This window comes from Mustelus asterias, chromosome 17 (assembly GCF_964213995.1).
Source record: "Mustelus asterias chromosome 17, sMusAst1.hap1.1, whole genome shotgun sequence".
NCBI classification, from domain to species: domain Eukaryota; kingdom Metazoa; phylum Chordata; class Chondrichthyes; order Carcharhiniformes; family Triakidae; genus Mustelus; species Mustelus asterias.
The window spans coordinates 24645898-24654745 of NC_135817.1; the positions used below are offsets into that span (position 1 = coordinate 24645898).

Here is an 8848-nt window from a genome sequence, read left to right on the forward strand (position 1 = left end):
AGTTTGTCAGAGGTGTTAGTGTTAGATAATAGTCCATAGTTCACCTCCAAAGAATTTAAAGTATTCCTGAGTGAGAAAGGAGTCAAGATTCTCTAATACCAACCAGCATTGAATGAAGTTGCGGAAAGAAGTGTCCAGAATGTGTAGCGGTCTTTGCCCAGCTTGTCACTTAGCAAATAATTCTGCAGTAATTTCCATGCTTCACTTTGACGCAGATAATTTTCTATTCTCATACAGAATAACACAATAGTCTAAAATAGATTGCTCGTCTTGCAAGGTTGGTGTTTCAATATGCTCCCAGGACAAGGATTAGTTTAAACCTGATCTTAACAGCAAAGTAAGAGAAAAGCAAAAACCAAGACAAAGTGAAAAGGAGTTATGATACACAAGGCATTTAAGTTTATTTTTTAAAAAGTTCATTTATCAGTGTCTCCAGCAGGTTTACATTTATATGACGATGAAATTACTGTGAAAATCCCTAATCACCACACTCGGGTACATGGAGGGAGAATTTAGCATGGCCAATGCACCTAATCAGCGCATCTTTTGGACTGTGGGAGGAAACCGGAGCACCTGGAGGAAACCCACGCAGACACGGGGAGAACAGACAGTGCACAGACAGTGTCCCAAGCCGGGAATCGAACCCGGGTCCCTGGCAGCAGTGCTAACCACTATGCCACTGTGCCACCCAAAAAGGAGGGATGAGGTCCTGAAAGCCGAATATAAGGAGTTAGCAAATAAATTAAAAAGCAGTACCTCAAAAGGTAGTAATCTCAGGATTACTCCCAATACCATGTGCTAGTGAGAGCAGGAATATGAGCATAGACTGGACTTTGCACCCCAGCTTGCCTGGACCAATATCTCACAGGGGTATTTGCTGGTGCCTTGGGGAGGGGCACTTGAGCAATGAGACACAAGAGAGGGAAACAAAGATTGAAATGAAAGACAGAAAAATAGAAAGCAAAAGTGGAGGGTAGAGGAAAGGGCTAGCGGCAAATAGGAGCACAGAATTTAGAATGAGAGAGGATTTCATTGAAACGTATAGAATTCTGACAGGGCTGGACAGCCTCCATGCAGGATGTTGTTTCCTCTGGCTGTGGGAGGTGGTCCAGAACAAGGGGTCACAATCTCAAGACACAGGGTCGGCCATTTAGGACTGAAGTGAAGAGAAGAGTTTGGAAGTTCCTATCAGGATTAAAGGCAAAGTAAATAGGAATAAGGAACCTTGGTTCTCGAGGGAGATTGTAACACTGATTAAGAGGAAGAGAGAGTTGTATGAAATGTACAGGCAGCAAGGAACAAATCAGATGCTCGAAGAGTATAAAAAGTGCAAGAAGCTACTTAAGAGGGAAATCAGGAGGGCTAAAAGAAGACATGAGGTTGCTTTGACAGACAGAGTGAAGGAAAATTCAAAGAGCTTCTATAGGTATGTTAGGAGCAAAAGGATAGTGAAGGATAAAATTGGTCCTCTTGAAGACCAGAGTGGTAGACTGTGTACGGAACCAAAAGAGATGGGGGAGATACTAAATGGTTTTTTTGCATCCATATTTACTGAGGAACCGGGCATGGAGTCTACGGAAATAGGGCAAACAGGTAGGGAGGTCATGGAACCTTTACAGATTAAAGGGGAGGAGGAGCTTGCTGTCTTGAGGCAAATCAGAGTGGATAAATCCCCAGGACCGGACAGGGTATTCCCACGGACCTTGAGGGAAGCTAGTGTTGAACTTGCAGGGGCCCTGGGAGACATATTTAAAATGTCAGTATTCACAGGGGAGGTGCCGGATGATTGGAGGGTGGCTCATGTTGTTCCGTTGTTTAAAAAAGGTTCCAAAAGAAATCCGGGAAATTATAGGCCAGTAAGTTTGATGTCGGTGGTGGGCAAGTTATTGGAAGGTGTGATAAGGGATAGGATCTACAAATATTTGGATAGACAGGGACTTATTAGGGAGAGTCAGCATGGCTTTGTGCGTGGTAGGTCATGTTTGACCAATCTATTAGAGTTTTTCGAGGAGGTTACCAGGAAAGTGGATGAAGGGAAGGATGTTATCTACCTGGCTTTCAGCAAGGCCTTTGACAAGGTCCCTCATGGGAGGTTAGTTAGGAAGGTTCAGTCGCTGGGTATACATGGGGAGGTAATAAATTGGATTAGACACTGGCTCAATGGAAGAAGCCAGAGAGTGGTTGTGGAGGATTGCTTCTCTGAGTGGAGGCCGCAGGGATTGGTTTTGGGTCCATTGTTGTTTGTCATCTATATCAATGATCTGGATGATAATGTGGTAAATTGGATCGGCAAATTTGCTGATGATACAAAGATTGGAGGTGTAGTGGACAGTGAGGAAGGTTTTCAAAGCTTGCAGAGGGATTTGGACCAACTAGAAAAATGGGCTGAAAAATGGCAAATGGAATTTAATGCAGACTAGTGTGAGATATTGCACTTTGGAAGGACAAACCAAAGTAGAACGTACAGGGTAAATGGTCGGACTCTGAAGCGTGCAGTTGAACAGAGGGATCTGGGAATACAGGTACAGAATTCCCTAAAAGTGACGTCACAGGTGGATAGGGTCGTAAAGAGTGCCTCTGGTACATTGGCCTTTATAAATCGGAGTATCGAGTATAAAAGTTGGAGTGTTATTGTAAGGTTATATAAGGCATTGGTGAGGCCGAATTTAGCGTATTGTGTACAGTTTTGGTCACCGAGTTACAGGAAGGATGTAAATAAGGTTGAAAGAGTGCAGAGAAGGTTCACAAGGATGTTGCCGGGACTTGAGAAGCTGAGTTACAGAGAGAGATTGAATAGGTTGGGACTTTATTCCCTGGAGCGTAGAAGATTGAGGGGAGATTTGATAGAGGTGTATAAGATTTTGATGGGTATAGATAGAGTGAATGCAATCAGGCTTTTTCCACTGAGGCTAGGGGAGAAAAAAACCAGAGGGATGGGTTAAGGGTGAAAGGAGAAAAGTTTTAAGGGAATATTAGGGGGGGCTTCTTCACGCAGAGAGTGGTGGGAGTGTGGAATGAGCTGCCAGATAAAGTGGTAAATGCTTTTAACATTTTAACATTTAAGAAAAACTTGGACAGGTTCATGGATGAGAGGGGTGTGGAGGGATATGGTCCAAGTGCAGGTCAGTGGGACTAGGCAAAAAATGGTTCGGCACAGACAAGAAGGGCCAAAAGGCCTGTTTCTGAGCTGTAATTTTTTATGGTTCTATGGTTCTAAGCTCCTTCACTCAGAGGGTGGTGAAACTGTGGAATTCACTATCACAGAAGGCTGTGAAGGCCAAATCACTGAATATATTTAAGAAGGAAATAGATAAATTTCTAGACATTAAAGGTATCAAGGACTGTGGGGAGAGCCTGAGAGTATAGTGTTGAGATAGAAGATCAGTCATGATCATTTTGAATGATGGAGCAGCTCGAAGGGCCAAATGGCCTATTCCTGCTTCTCATTTTGATGTTTCTATGTTTCGAAATGTTACTCCAAGCCACGCGAGGAGAGTTTAGTCTCCCGTGGTGATCTAGTTTATGACCTTCCCGCAACCCCAATTACTGGTGACCCAAAGGACAACCCAGCACTTGATGCCACTACTCACTCACTAGTTGTCAGCGAGTGGTCTCCGGGCTCTGTCCTGCAGTTTCCCACTAATCCCTCCCCTAACCGGAAGAGACAGGCAGCAGAGGAGAAAAGAGCTCTGGGAGTGACAATACTCCAAATATCATGAGTTTTGAACTTGCATCACTCCTGCCCCACTGAACAGGGCCTAAAGTAAAAAATCAGGACTGCCATTTTAGATCTTTCTGTTCCTGACATTAAGTATTTGATGTTAGAATATAACCAATGATAACATTGAATCTGTTGTAGTGTGACCAAAGGTGACATGCTGTAAGCGTCAGCTGACCCAGTAAACTATGTAACCAATGACAAAATGATGTGGTGGTCAGCTGACCAGCTGATTCAGTATAAATAAGAAGCTGCTGGGGTATGTGAGAGCTTGGAATGGCCCAGAATGAGCCATTAAGTGTTGGAATAATGAAGTTTTTTCATTAAACCTTTTTCTTTGATTTATAAGCTGGAGTAAGTCTTGTTTTAATTTATTGTCTACAATTGAAGAGTTCCTTCTGGTGGACTGACATTCAAAACTGATTGATATCCTTTAAACAGGATTCTATGGGTTTACAGTGACACAGGATTTCTTCACTGACAAAGAGAATGTCAACCAGTCTTAAATACTGAACTCCCTGGGTTGTGTCAATACTGACAGGGACTGGCAAGTCAATAGACCAGCTTCCAGTTCAAAACCCACATATTGGCCTGGGTAAATAAAGATTCAGAATTTAATCAGCTTAATCCTTTTAACCTTATTCTTATGACATTTTCACATTAGAAAATAAATTTATGAGTTCAAGCTGTAGTAGGACTCACCCGCCCTGCCACCGGGGAACCTGCCATGTGAAGTTGGCTTTGGCAGGACCACTGGTGGGAGGGGCTAGAAAAACCTGCCCAGATGTTTCTAACTTTAGAATAGGGCTAACTGCCTTGCCTGCTTCTTTCTAACACTAATCCATTCATAAACTGGGCAGCAAATGTCTATCCACCTGCTTTGAATACAAAGACCATTTCCACATTATTCAATGCCTTGTGACATAATTACTAACCATTGCGCTCATCATTCAGTGAAACCTACATTGGTGCAAGATTGTGCCATTGTTTTCACGCATTTACAGTGGGATTGCATGAAGTAGTTACTCTCCTGACTGGTAACCATGGCAATAGCCATTGGGCAATTCTGCAAGCATTGCATGACTCACACTCGGGATGTCAGTCAATGTCATGACTGAGTTATTTGCAATTACTGCAGTATATTCTTCACTTAGTAACCTAGCCTTGTGGTAATTATCACTGGGAGAGATGTTACACTGCCTTCACCTGACATTAACGCTTCATAATAGAGATCCAGGCCTTACTGCTCCAGAACATTGGCAATGTGGTCTGGGTTCATTGGCGGGACCTGGGAAGCAGGAGTCTGGGCCATTGCTGCAATAGGGCTTCTACACTCCTTGATCATGATCAGCAACCATCCTCCCCCCCCTCCCCATCTCCCCTCCCTCCCCCCCCCCCACCCCATCTCTTCCCCCCCGCCCCCCCCCCCCCCCCCACACCCATCCCAAATCTTGGCTGGTGGCAGCGTAGGCCCAATCTTGAGGCCTCAGACTGGCCCACTTGCGTAGTGTGCCTGTTTGATACTGCCTGCCCTCTCCACTAACAGCTGGTCAACCAGTGCTCTTCACCAGGAAAATTCATACCAGGAAAATGAAAATTAATGGTAACTTACTGTGGGTTTCCTGTGTTTTATCCACTCTTCGTAACGCACTGGTTAACAGGCCGTTAATAAATTCTTGCCTGCCTTGGCCATTCTAAACAGGTTAACGACAATGTTGAAGTAGCAGAGATAAAAATTTAACACAAATGAGTTAGCCAGTACATTAAAACATAGTACTAGGAACAAGTGAAACCTCTCTCAAGCTCACTGCAAGCGAATTAGATGGAAAGTTATTCAATATTTGGGAGGGGTGGGAAAAATAGATTGAAGCAAATTACAGAGAAAATCAATAAAATAGTCCACTTGATGGTACCACAGAAAGCCCATTCAGCCTGGAAGAATAAATTAATCCACAGTGCTTGGTAAAATATTTATATTACTCATCTCTTTAATGCAATAAGATTACATTTGATTCAGCATCACGGTGTAGCTGTGACATTGGAAAACCTGACAAAATGTTTGATTCTGTGGAGCTGGAATTCTGGAGACGGCAGATATTTGAAGCCTAATCCATATCTGAACACAGTTTAATTAAAGCATCACGCTTTATGCTTGGCATTGATCAGCAATTGTATAGTGTAAGCACATGTTTCTAACATCTTAAACTAAATGTACAATGATAAATGTTGATCAAACACTGATGGGACTATACAATGTCAAGGCAATCACATTTAAGAGTGAACGGAAGTTTGGCTGCTGTGTGAAATGTAAGGGCAGGGTTGTGGTTGGTTGGTTCAGTTGGCTAGAATGTGTTATTAATAACGCCACTGGCACAATTTCAGCCCTCATACCAACTGAAGTCATTCATGGGGTCTGCCTCTTCTATTTGCCCCATATGGCCTTAGTGAGCCAATCCTTGGACAACAGAAGACACTAAATGAAGAGAGGGAAATGGAAGATGTCACACTGATGCAGAAAAAGGTGCTTTTCTGAGATTTGAACAAAACAATTATCAACCGAGAGTTTAGATATCAAATTGGATCATCCATTGGTTTCACCATCACTGGTCCCAATGCACAGTGGGTGAATTTCTCTTGGACAGTCCTGACAACTACAGGAATGGACAGCAAGGTCTGGGTGCAAAAGGATCAGTTCAGATTCATTCTTCCTTAGAAATACTTCTTGACAACTGCTTCGATTGCATCCTATTCAAATTGTCACCTTGGTCAAAAACAGGCACAGAGACCAAAAAAGATCTCTGTTAATCTTCTCTGTGGTGGCCGGTACACTTATGTGAACAAGAACAGGTCGAAGGCTGAATATTCTGTGGCAAGTGTCTCACCTTTTGACCCTCGATAAAGATTCTCGCCAAACACAAGGAAAATGTCAGCAGAATGATGGAATGTCCTCCACTTGCCTGGATAAGTGAAGCTGCAACATCATTCCAACCTGATACCATCAAGAACAAATGAATCCATTTGACTAAAATTTCACACTCCAACCAAAACACCCATTCCCTCCACCACCATGCTTGCAGTGTGTGCCAACTGCTGAAACTCAATTGGTCTTCCATGGCAGCAACTCTCAAATCTGTGACCCACTTCTGCAGACACTGAGCCCAATGGAATATTTACTATAGATCAATAAAATTATCCAGCATTACTACCTTCATTACAACAGCCTTCAATCAGAGAGAGGACACCAGGTTGTTCTTTCTCTTGTCCACCCATACATATTGAGTTTCCTTTATCTGTGTATGTCATTTTATTTCACTTTCCTCCCGTCATGTTAAAGTTCTTCTGCAGATGCCTTTTGAACCTCGATAAAGTTTATTTCCTGCTTTACTACTGTTATGAAGGGGGAGGTTGATCTCCTCTCTGAGAACTAATGCTGAACCACTCAAAGAGACGTACCTCGCTTCATAGTCTGGTAAAGAGTGTGTGAGAAGGGGTAATATCTACACATCAGCAACTTTTAGTGGTTAATCAAAATAACTACCTGAGACTCTGTAAAAGCAATAAGTAATATTTTATTTATCTAACTAACAGTGAACAGGTTAACTAAACTATTAACAAACCGAATTAAACACTAATCTAATGGAATGCTGTTTAGATAAATCCAATTCCCACTTATTAACAAAAATAAATAAAATTCTTAGCCACTCTCAGATTTCAACCAGGTTTATCATCTTCCGGAATCTTCTGTCTTCTTTGCTGATTTCTTCGCTATCAAGATGAGGCTTTCTTTTAAGACATAAACGTGGCTGTTACACTGGCAGAGACAGTTGCTGGCTGTGTTTCTCTCTCAAGCTGTGAGGTTTTTTTTATTCCAATTCAATCAAATCAAGTCCAATTCAGAGTCTCAACAAGTTGAGATATTCCCAATCCAAGCTGACAAGACAGGGCTCTCACCTCCCGTCTTGGGCTTGATCTACATGATCCAAGCTGATTGGAGTAGGCATTGCACCTCCTCTAAGGCTTGATCTCATTTGCAACTTAGCCAAAAGGCCGAGATGCCGCTTTTAAAAATTGCTTCAAGTGAAGGTAAAATGTAACCTAATGACTTCAACCAAGTTCAGCATGTCGATACTACACTTGGTCTTAGCCAAAAGGCCGAGAAGCGATCATAAGATTAAAAATGTGGTGTTTGACAAATGTAAATATTGAAAAGAAATGCTAAGAAAACCAAAATAAATCATATAGCATTGTCTCTTTAAAAAGCATGTGTCTTTGTGCTTGGGATTTTAAGCTGCAGAAGCCAGCTTTGCAACATTTGTATCCAAAGCAGCAGCCAGAATTCCAGCAGAGCAAAACATGTTTTTTAATTGAAGCAATGAGTTTAAAACAAGCACTCAAAGACACAGAACCAATTGAATTCAAATTTGAGTGTTGTTGACAGCCTCAAGCCACTCAAATTGCAGGAATATTGTGAAGTAATTCCAGGTATTTAAACCCAGACAAGGGGAGATGACAGCAGAGTAATCTGGCCACCTCTTTAGAACATTACAGCACAATACAGGCCATTTAGAAAGAAGGAGGGAGAGGCTAGGCCAGTGGTTCCCAAACTTTTTTCACTGGGCCGCACTTTTGGAATAAAAATTTGCTCGCGCCACACCAAATTTTTTGTTGATAAGAAATACATTCAAAAACAAAAAAAAACAACTCCTGGCAGTGCTTGATTCATAACATAGAACACAACTACTTTATAATATGATCATGGGACATCGTCCTCAGCATCACTTGATGCTCTTGCTCTCACTTTGGAAAAATATCTATCCATGTTTAAATGTTTCTTTGATTGTCCTTGAATCTTCCCGCCACACTTGCCATCCTCTCTCGCCACACCAGTGTGGCGCGCCGCACCCTTTGGGAACCACTGGGCTAGGCACTTGTATCTAAAATTCGGCAGTTTAATGTATGTCGTCATCAAACTTACCATCTATAGTCTAAAATAGAACAACTCGGAAGATGTTTAAATCTGAACAGCAAAGACCTTCAGACTTCTAGCAAGTGCCTGGTTATATATATCCTTTTGAAAATGACTGGAATTTATAAACCTTTGATTCATTTGTGAGTCTTACATTATTAGAA

General features: G+C 42.2%; 1 non-coding gene across 1 annotated transcript; it reads right to left on the minus strand.

Annotated features, from left to right (window-relative positions):
* Positions 1-7690: 7690 nt before the first annotated feature.
* LOC144506726 (U2 spliceosomal RNA) lies at positions 7691-7882 on the minus strand. Its single transcript, XR_013499958.1, has one exon. It is a non-coding gene; the product is annotated as a U2 spliceosomal RNA (small nuclear RNA).
* Between the last annotated feature and the right edge of the window lie 966 nt (positions 7883-8848).